The sequence below is a fragment of the Oreochromis aureus genome, linkage group 9, assembly GCF_013358895.1.
Source record: "Oreochromis aureus strain Israel breed Guangdong linkage group 9, ZZ_aureus, whole genome shotgun sequence".
In the NCBI taxonomy this organism is placed as follows: domain Eukaryota; kingdom Metazoa; phylum Chordata; class Actinopteri; order Cichliformes; family Cichlidae; genus Oreochromis; species Oreochromis aureus.
In genome coordinates this window covers 23,319,797-23,331,143 of record NC_052950.1, presented here as the reverse complement: position 1 = coordinate 23,331,143, position 11,347 = coordinate 23,319,797, and the positions used below count along the sequence as shown (strand labels likewise).

General features: G+C 39.1%; 1 long non-coding RNA gene across 1 annotated transcript; it reads left to right on the top strand.

The window, feature by feature from the left end:
- Positions 1 to 218: 218 nt before the first annotated feature.
- LOC120441681 lies at positions 219 to 2,011 on the top strand. The gene is made up of 3 exons (XR_005614182.1): positions 219 to 283; positions 362 to 630; positions 1,723 to 2,011. It is a non-coding gene; the product is annotated as an uncharacterized LOC120441681 (long non-coding RNA).
- The last annotated feature ends 9,336 nt before the right edge of the window (positions 2,012 to 11,347 follow it).

Below are 11,347 nucleotides of genomic sequence, written 5' to 3'. Positions count from 1 at the left end.
CTTCCAAAGCTCACAAATGACCACTCTGGCATTGACGGGAGAGATCAGTGCTCCTTTGAGAGAGCCTTCTTTCTGTTCTCCTCTGCCTGCTCTCTCTCTCTCCTCCTTCTGTTGTGTGCATATGTGTGTGGGATTGAGTACTAACCCTGTTTACCCCTCCCTGAAGTAGGTGTGGCTGTCCCAGTTTCCTCCAGCACACCTGAGCCTCAGCTTTCATCTCCAGCAGTATATAACCCCAATTTGCTTCTCTATTCCTTGCTGGATTGTTAAGCTACTCAATATGGTAGAGTAATTCAGGCCTCTTACTTTGAAACTGTATGCGTTCTAATTTGTTGATCAATGCTGTCCATCTTCCTCACAGAGTCTGTCCTGGTGTACCCACCCACCTCGCTTTTGGAGAAACCTGCCTCGCCCATTCTTGCTCACAAAGAAATACTCACTGTTCCAAATATGGATTTGGAGAGATCATACCATCACCAGAGCCTGTGGAAAAAAGAGAAATGTTCCCAGTAGAAAACAGACAAGTCTTACCTGCAATTCCACCCCTAAAACTACAACTACAACCTGTTGCTGTTCTGACTCAGGCCGACTACAACCAACCTACTCGTCTACCCTGTGAGAACGGTTAAGGTACCTGTACCACCCTGTGGAAACTCAACTGGAAGATACTTAAACAGTTTAAATATTTAATTCCGAAAAAAAAAAAAAAAAATTCTTGTTGTGAATTCAAAAATGTCCCAGTCCTTGAATTTTTTCCACAACATCTAACATTTGGTCTTTGCACTAAAAGTAACATAAAGGCTGAAAACACACGCTCTGAGTACCACAGACACTAGAATTATTACCTGCATGACAAATAAAATCAGGTCAGTATTATTTGTTAGATTTATTTCAGATTGGTTTTTCTGTTAAATCTTTTATGACATCATTCAAGGGATTAAAAATAATGACTATCTACATGCAGCAGGGCACCATGAATTCACACTTGGTATGTAACGGTTCTTTTTATGTGTTATTTCCAAGCTTAATCCTCTTTATTTTTTTAAACCTATCAGATACCAAGAAGATACATTTGTCATAGTTGCTAAGATGATCATAAAATCACACAAGCATTATCCAGCATTCAACACTATTTCATTAAGTTACCTTGATGTCGTTGCTGAAGTCAAGGGAAAAAGCCCAAACTCCTGTGGTCAACGAATCTGTGTGTGTTCCCAAAACTTGTCTAGTTGACATCTGTGTGGAATGTAGATGTTGTAAAGTCTACCAAATAAACTACACGAAACATGGACCCTACACCTTGGAGAGCTACTTTGTCCCTGCACAGTTCTTTGATCCGATTTATATAAAGGGTACCCTCAACAAAACAGCCTCTAATTATTTTGTCTTTGAATTTGAAATAAGTATGCCCATGGGACTCTGGGGAAGGTCTGAAAGAACTGCAGCTGAAACTCATTTTCTCATTTCCCTGTGCTCTGTAAGCTCGCCCTCCCCGAGCATAGTGGAGCAACAATGAGAATCAAGAGAATTGGATTCAGATTAAATCATGCAGTTAAGGCTTCAGAATACAGGGTTTGTAAGGGTTTATCTTCATCTGTTGCAAAAAAAAAAACACCCACACCTTTTAAAAATTGAGCTTTCTTCATAAACACGTCACTGCTGAATTCTAAATGAAAAAAAGAAAAGTTGGCACAGTTCCTCATCAGTACTTCCCTCTCATAGAAAACACCACGGCACCTCTGTGCTGAATCACAATATTCATTGACGTTACCAGAGAGGAAGTGCACGGAGGGACAGCAGACGGAAATATCATAACCTCTTTTCTCCAAAGGCTGCCTCCACCCACCATTTGAAGCCCACCTTGACATTTCCAGCTAGTGACACCAACTGAGGGCTCTGGATTTTTCATGGGTGTTTTACATGCACATGAACTAATAACATCTTCCTAGATGTAACTGTGTCAGTCAGCTCGGGACTGCTGTCCAAGAACGTCCTGTGCAGAATCCCTGTTTTTCTCTAGTGCTTTCCACACTGTATTTTTTTAATCAGTTTATTTTTTCCTTTTAACATCTAAACTCTTCATGTTTATTTTTTCCACCTCAATTTAATAAGTTACTCCTCTGTATTTGTTTTGAAACAGAAATAATTACATTCAGCATGATCCTGTATTGTGTTTTTCATTATTCCTGGTCATTGCAAATGAGTTCCAACTGCACGTGAATTCACAAGCACCTTGATATTATTACCTGTAATTCTTTCTGACAAAAGCTTTAGTGTTTAGCGATCACATTTCCCGCTGCTGCGCTTTTTAGATGAAATGTGCTCAACTCATAAACCATGTCGTTAAAGCAAACACAGTGTACTGGTGAGAGAGGCAGGAAAATTTTGCTCTCCAAATAATTTTTTTTCTGCCGTTTGTGCAGACCAGCACCCCTTGAACACCATTATCAAAGTAAACAACTCCCTTTCCGTGCCATGCTGTTATATAGATATAATCATTAATGGGTTCAGCATTTTGTGAAACGTATCTTCTCTCTAACCAAAAGTGAGAGATCAGGATCAACCTCACATATCAGTCTAACAAAAAAAGCAGAAAGACTAGAAGCAGTTGCGTACTTCCCTGTATCTATACAGCCCTACAGAAAGCTGTGTTTTAGGCTGTGTAGTCAAGAGTCACTTGCACTCTCTCCAGAGGTTATTCTCCACAGAGTGCATGAAGCCTGTAAACGTGTCATGAGAACAGCAGGAGATAACTGCTCTGCCTTCTTGGTTTTCAAGCCTCTGAAGCCTACCTTTGATTTTCCTCTGCTCTCAGCTTTGCATTGATACCATCTGGCAGGAATAGAGAGCTAGTGAGCAGAAGGAAAGAGGATAGGAGGGGAATCGGGGAGCACTCGGCTGTCTGATTAATCATGCTAATCAGCGATGAGGGGTTAGAAGTCCATTAACCTGTTCGGAAACGCCACAGACTGCCATAGAGCTAAGGGCACAGACCCAGTGGAGCAGAAGCCACAGATGGAGAAAGCCAGAAAAAAAAAAAGTCTGGATCCACACAGCAGCAGACTCAGGAGTGAAACACCTGTGTTGATGATGGGATGAAGAGTGTTGACAAAATATGGATTCGGCTGTCCTCTTATGCGTCACAAATACCCCCTAAGCCTTTCCTCCTACCCCAAGACTGTTAGCAAATCAGTGTCCAAACGGTCAGCTGTGTCTACAAAACAGAACTGCAAGGATAAAAGGATAATTCAACGCCCGGCCAACATGTGGGCTAATGTTACTAAAATAGCAGCTGAGGTGGTTGGTGTTTTCATTTAAATCATAATGAGCTGTGAGATTACGAGCCGGCCCACTAAAATGCTGGTTTAGACTTTTCTGCTAGTGAGAGGCTTTATTTCTCCGGTGTAGCCAGAGGCATCAAGAAAACATGCAGCAATATTTCAACATACAGACATCAAAATAACTTCCAGTACATCTCTGTAAATGAAAATATAGATTTTTGTTCTTTTTTAACAACAACAACAATAATAAAATGCTCCATTAACATCTAGACATTGGAAAATCTTACCTATAGCCCATTTGTTGCCATTCTCATTTGAGCCATCAGAGGAAATGGTAGTTTAAAAGAAATTAAATTCCACTTTTGTAAAGTTTTGTCACAGCTATCAGTTCACAGGGAAACCGGAGTTGTTCTCGTTTTTCAGTTTGAATCTTCTGAAAACATGAGAAGGCTGTTTTTGTGACCATCGCCATTTATCAAAACTAAAGGCTGAAAAGAAAAGCAGTCATGCTAGTCATACAGTGGGAGTTTTGCCTCCACGCGGCCGCAGATTTCTTTCATCGGGGGATTTTTTTTGTGAGGGGAGTTGAATAAAAACCTTGGAAGTGTAAAAGAGGACTAAAAAAATAAGCTAATGCAACATTTATTCAGATATCTCTTGAGTCAAAATGTGGATTAAACCTCCAAAAAGAAAATCCACCATCAAATGCAAGGTTAGTATTATCCTGGAAATTTTTAGAAAGCTCAGTATTTGTAAACAATGCTCTCCTGCAGTCAGGACCCAGATTATCACGGTTTCTCGAGTCTGGCGCCTTTAAGCAATAAAAACCTCTCCTGTTTTTCTTGTTGGCATCAAGGACCATGAAGCGCCTCTGCCTTTGGCTCTGTTGATTCCCGCTTTAGAAGAATTTATTTGTTTGTGCTCACAGATTCAAACTGAAGAGGAAAGTGGAAAGGAAGGTTACACACTGTAAACGCAGACTGCTGACCAGTATTCTGCAGGGACGCAAATTCAGATATTTAAGCCAGCCTCTCTCTCTCTCTCCGCCTGTCTCTTTATTTCACTTAGTGTCTGCGGGTGGGTGCGGCGACATGCATGGGCTGTAAATATCTACTCTAAAGATGATGGATTTTTCAGGCAGGATGAGCAATTTTGAAAATAAAGCACTCCAGTGTGAGCAGTTACTGAGCGAACATCCATTGCTGTTTTTACCCATAATGTAAACATGCCCAAGCCTATTTTGCATTAATGCTCCTCAAATATACAGTATAAACACATCATGATTCAGCAGGATGGCTTCAATCAAGACAGCTTATTATGTATACAGTATGCTGATTTTCATAGTGGAATACGTTTATGTGAACAATACTGTAAAAAGAAAAAAAAAATCTTGCTTTACTCTGCTTTGTCACATGATGAAAAGTTCTAGGTCTAGAGAGCTCACCCAAGTCCAGTCATACTGAAGTCAAGTATATATAAGCCCAATACGTATCTGCAAGTTTTGAGAATCTCATTCAACTTTTTTCATTTAGCTCAAAAGGAGAAAAATGAATGATATGTAAATTGTTTGTTGGTAAGAGGTTGTGTGTTTAAGCCCATTAACTTTGCAAATGAATTTCACAGGAAATTCCAGATGTTTTATGTTTTTTCCCAGTGTCATTTGGATGAAGGTCTCTGTTTTTGTAGTATGCATGGAAGTCGGTTATGATCAGACAATAAGCAAATTATGGTGTCAGGCGTATTTATAGTTTTCTATCTTGGACCTACTTTTAAAAAAAAAGAAGAAGAAGAAGAGGAAAAAGGAAGAAACTCTTAATAGTTAATCTCCTTTTCATCAATTTTGTCCTTCACTACATTTTCAGGTAAATATTTGGTTCTGTGCCCATTGATTTCTCCATTGGCTACCAGCTACCCAATTTCCACTTTTTACACTGTCCACCGTTAAGTTTTTAGGAGCTACAGCAGCATGCTGCAGATTCTGCTTACAGTGGTACAATACCAGCAGTGACTGCAAACCAAAATACTAAGAATCGAAATTTATGATCCACACTTTAGACTTCCTATAGAGCCTCTTCTATCAGTTCATCTTACCATAATACATAAAATCTCTATCTACTCCTACAGAATGAGGATTTGCAGAATCAAACCTGGCATGCAACTTAGCCCCCTGTAGGTTCTTCTCTTTGTCATATGTCATCATACAGTCTATCAACCACCTACCAACAGGCAAAAATAGAATTTTAGCATCCTATAAAGGCATCCTATCATTTTAATTTGATGACCCTAACATCTTTTTTAAATCCAGAAAACCTTAATTATGCGCAATCCATTATGAATCCATGTTGCTACGTAATTAACAGACTAAAGTGAATACACTAAACCATATAGTACCATGGAAATATAACATAGTACTGTCATGTTTTTACATTATGATACTTTTGCAAATGTAGTTTGAGTGTTTCATTGCATTTGTTGTATAAACAGAACTTTCATTGTGCAAATTAACGAGATGAATATTTGATTCATGTTCTGCACAAACACACAATAAAAGCTGCCAGACTGAACAGCTAGGCTATATTAATGTTTAGTGCCAGACCTGCCAATACTGGCAAGACTAAGACAAGTAATAGTAATAAAAATATGTATTATGTATTATGTTCTTTGCAAACAGCTGGTATTTTGAATCTGTATGCTATTATTTATTCATCCCTGTGGGGAAATTTGTCCTCTTGCATTTTAACCTTTCCTAACTATTTAGGAGCCATGTGAGGCCACAGTACAGCACCAGGGGACCAGCCAAGAAAGTGCTTTAGTCAAGGGTATCTTTAGTACCTCTGGTAGCATTTTTTTATATAAAGGGAAACAGGGAGAAAGGAAAATGCCAGGGTTAAGACTTCAAACCAGGACCTCAGGGGACATTTAGATTTAAATTTAGATTTCGTTTAGTTCTCTCAAGCAGAGCTAAACCTAATTCCAATGAAAACACAGGTTTTGTTTTGTTTGTATAGAGTGTGCTTCAGTTTTGTAAATTCAGAGTTTTCCCATAGCTGTGCCAGTGAGATCCTATCACCAGGCTCTGGAAGCACTCTTTCCTCTTCTGTTCTTTTGATAAGAAACTAAACATCTCACAACACAAACAGTCTTTATATTGGTGCAGATGAAGAGAGGCTTTTCAGGGACTCATTTTTGCATGCTATGAATAGAATACCCTTTCTCTGAACCTACTGCATTTTAGATCTGTTTCGGGATGCAACAAAAGCCTCTAGTACAAAAAATACTTTAATTAAAGGGCATAAAGATCCTTCTCCTGGTCAATTCTATTGTGTAGACTAATCACTTAGTCCAGCAGAACAAGCTATTTAGAAACACTAAAGCTCCATTAAACAGACTTCTTATCTTTTCTCTGCAGATCTGAGGAATCCCAGACTACTGTATCTGATTTTTTCCAAACATTGACCTCCTTTGAGGCTGTGTTGGATACTTTTTTCTGAAACACTGGCTAACTTTAGTTTATTTTCTTTTTTTCACTATTTTAATCTCCCAATTTCTCCTATTTCTTTGAATGCATTTTAATTTTCCAGCCAACCACAAATACATTTCATTCACTTTCTCTTTTTTCAAGTCCCCTATATTAATTCTTCGATGGCGGCCCGCAAACCACAAAGTAAACATCACATACCTCAGCAAGGGAGTGCTTAAAGGCAGCACAACAGTGCTTAAATAAGAAAAACCTGTAACAAACCCAGCATGCTCAATTTATCACTCAGTACACTGTGTTTCTGGTCCTGCCTCGATAGGATGCAGGCCAGGAAGTCTGGGCTTGGACGAAGCCTGCTGAACATTGGATCTGTTATTTATCACTATAACCATAAACCATGGGAGAAGATCAGGAAGAAAAAGGGAGGAGGGAGGATGGGAGTAGTCTTGTTAGGAAGAAGCCCATATCTCCATAGGAGTGATTGATGGGGTTGAAGAATTGGTCCTGTCATGGTGCAATTACACACAGTCCGGCAGGATGTATTTGAAGGACATAGCTGGAGAGTACGGACTATGAGGATGAAGTGATTCATGCTAAAGGGAAAAGTGGCAAAACAAATGATGTTACGGTCTTGACCTTGTAGAAGCGACAAGATATCATCCCTCTTGTTAATTTTAAATGATTCTCTGACTTGGAGGTTATTTCATTCTGCAGATTTCTTTGATTTTGGAAAGGCTTGAGCTGGAAAGCTTAGACCCCCATCCCCTGATTTTTCTAGCAAGTCATCAGCTGGTGTGTAGCTCATATATATAGGAGGTGCAGCACTAATATATATATTCATTTATTAAAGGTTTTTTTTTTTCAGACTGTTTTTAATATTAGGTCACCATTTTTTCTGTTTAACAGCAGTGGTGCTCTCAGTCCCATTATGAAGGTTCAGTATGAATTCCGATATGAACTCAATATGAAAACCAACCACGAGAAGCAGAAGGTGGATCTGATATTTGTCAACTGCAAATTGACTTTAATATTGATTATGATCTACAACATCATCTTGATCTAGACAAGCTATTTAACCCAAAGATCTGGCTATAGCTGTTCTAACTGGTATATACAGTAACTCTGAGTAATAATCATCACCCATACCAAGTCCACCAATCATGTTACACCTTCAAGAGTTCCCCGCTCACCAACCCAGCCAATGCAAGTTTCTGCTCCTCACTTCTAAATCTCTCAATGACTTGTGAGAGTTCAGTTTCATTAGATGCACCATGTCCTCCTGATTAATGCCAGACTTATCCAGTAGGTCACCGTACAACTCAGAACAAAATTTAAAGAACCGCAGGCCTCACTTATCTCAGTTAAGGTCGTAGTTCATGATTCAACAATAATAAAGAGACAAAAAATGGCATCCATGGGAGAGTTCCAAGAAGAAAAACCACTGCTGACCAAAAAGCAACAGTGCATTTCATAAACGGAACATCGTACTAACAGTCAAACATGGTGGTGGTAGTGTGATGGTCTGGGTCTGCTTTGCTGCTTCAGGATCTGGACTGTTCGCCAGAACTGATGGAACCATGAAATCTGCACTTTCTGTGAAAGGCAATTATTGTTTCACATCTAGAGCCAGGTAGGTTTAATTATCTGTTTTTATTTAATAAATGGAATTATCATTTAGAAACTGCATTTTAAAATTTATTTGTCTTGTCTTTGTCTAATATTAGGGACGGCATGGTGGCACAGCAGGTATAGGGCAGCACAGTTGGTGCTGTGGTTACCTCACAGCAAGAAGGTCCTGAATTTAACTCCTCCATCTGGCTGGGTTCTCTGCATGTTTGCCTGGGTTCTCTGCAGGTACTAGAGTCCATGGTCCAAAGCCTATCTAGAAACCTTTAATCAAAAGACATGTAATTATTGGGGATATTTTTATTAGTAATAGTAGTAGCAGTAGTAGTAACAATCTGTAGCACTTCATTGCGGTCTTTTGTTTAACATTTTATGTGATGCGGTTATAGCACATGCATAATATCAATGCAGTATTTCTCTAAATGAAGCAACAAAATTAAAACTTTTACTTTTACTGATCATCAGTTATAATTCTTCAGTTCATCACTCAAGTGCATAAACTTACTTTAGCATGTTAGGATGCCAAATTTTGTAAACTGCCTCTAAAACAAAGTCAAAGCTGATAGTAATGCAACATTTGGTCACAGACCAGACCATGGTGATAGTTTCTAGAGGAGAAGAAATACAAAACTGAATTTTTTTGTAGCAGGCCAAAAAAGGGTCAAGGAATCACCAGAAATATAATATTTATCTACTGAGATATGAAACAGCTGCTAAGATGTTTCACACGAGTTATAAAGACATCAATACAAAGTCACTCCCAGAATCCCTTCTTCAGCTACTGAACTATAGTTGTTTATATGTCAGTGTTTCAACTTCACGGTGCAACTAACATAGTGGATCCCCCAAAAATGTTTCATCTATATCTCTCTGCAGTCTCCTCACATCGCACAAAGGTTTTAATCTGAGGCTGTGTCAATGTTTACACTACTTTTGGCTCAGAGACAAAGAACGGCAAATAATACTGTCATGAAATGTAACATAAAAGCCTTCATGATGTGATTAGGCCGAACTGAATCAAACTGTGTAGTCCATACGAGTTGGCAAGAGGGAGAGGTATTATCTATAATCTCGTGCTTTCATTACTTGCCCAGTGGTTTGCAGCTTTCCCAATACTTTGGCCACTGCTGATGAGATCAACAGCGAGTTTACAAAGAGACAGCTGGCCCTGCTGACTTTGAAAAAGCACACTCAGCAGTTCTGCATGGACAACAGTGTGGCAAGTGACTGTGAGATGATCAGTTCCCCAAGAGATTTGGAGAGTTTGTGGTGGATTTACAATGCCCTGTCTTACCTTCAAATCTACTCAATACTTGACTTTTCTTTCTTCCTTCCTTTCTTTCTCTCTTTCTTCTGACTTCCCTTTTCCATGTGGCACTCAGCCCCTTTCTATTCCCTCTCCTCCAGCTTTACTTGTTGTCTCTCGTAAGCCAAAGTTTTTGTTTAAATAAGCAGATTTGGTGTCAGGATCAGCATCTGTGTCCCGTCTCAGGTGGCCTCAGCATTGTCTAGTCTAACTAATCTTTGTCAGCAGAAAATTTCTGAATAATACATGAATGAAAATTGATATTAATAAATATCCAAAGCCCTAATCTAATAGACTTTGAAGGTGCAGTGATGTTTCGGGGCATATTAGCACTTGTCACTGGTGCCACATCAGTGGCATCCTAGCAGATTATCTAAATTGATTTGGGCATGAGGGAAGCAGGAATTCGATGATGCATTGAATTTATTGTGTGTTCTGTTACACTCAAACAAAACAGAAGTTGAGCAGAACCAGCACACTAACAAAACCAGAGGCAGAGGAAAGATACTTTATGTGCAGTGACATCTTGTTTTTTGGTTGTTGTTTTTTTTTTTTTTTTTTTTTTTAAAAAGCTCTTCAGTAACCATCCATTAATCCTCTTCTGCTGATTCAATTCAGGGTCGCAGAGAGGCAAGAGGCAAGGTACACCCTAGACCTGTCATCAATCTATCACAGGGACAGACAACCATTCATCCTCACGTTCACCACACCATCTCGCCACTCAGCTCTTTCACATTAGTACCAAAAATCTTTTACTCCCTGGTTTGTCCCCATGTTATTCATTAGTTTTGGTAGTTTCTAGTGTTGTTTTCATTCCCTGCCTTCTCTGTTTTCTGTGTTATTTGGCTTTTCAGTTGCTTACCTCTTGCCCATGTTTGGTTCCTCTCTCCTGTGTGTTCATGACACACTATGTGTAGGCAGGGAAAATACTTGTTCAATATACACTTTTCCATGCTACTGCAGGTTGCTACATTATAAACCTCATGTCTTTGCTCATGTCATATACTCGCTGTTTATATTTGGTAATTGTTGTTTATTGCGTATTGCTGCCAGTTTTACTTACGTTAGTAGTTTTCCATCCTTGCGTTAGTCCTGCCTGTGCTGTTTTAGTCATTTCCTGTGTTATTCTGTTTTATTTTACACTTCACTTGCTTGTATTTGCGGCCATTGGTCTGTTTACTACAGTTCTATTGTCAGACCCGTGTTCAGTTATCCAGTCAACCTCAACAGTATATATTATTCCCAGAGGCGCCGCTTACCATCAAGCAAAGATGGCAACTGCTTCGGGGCCACAGGCCAGTTTTTGCATGTGTGTGTGTGTGTGTGTGTGCGAGGAAGTGCCCCACCTGATTCCCCTTGCACATGCTGAGCAAACAAACCTTATGACAACAGCAAAAGCCACAACATGAAAATTAAAAGGAGCTATCCATCTGGGAGTGACAAAAGAAGGACCAAAATGTTGTTAGTCCAGTCTTAACTAAGAGAGAGAGACACTTAAATTCGCACTTCCTTTAGCATCACATTATTTTTTTATTTTTTTGTTTAGTCATTTAACATTAGTTAATTTTGCTAGTGTAGCAAAATGTTGTTAAATGCTTATAAATTTCACCAAAACACCCATTTTTTATTAAATAGTTGATTTTGTGTTTTAATCTC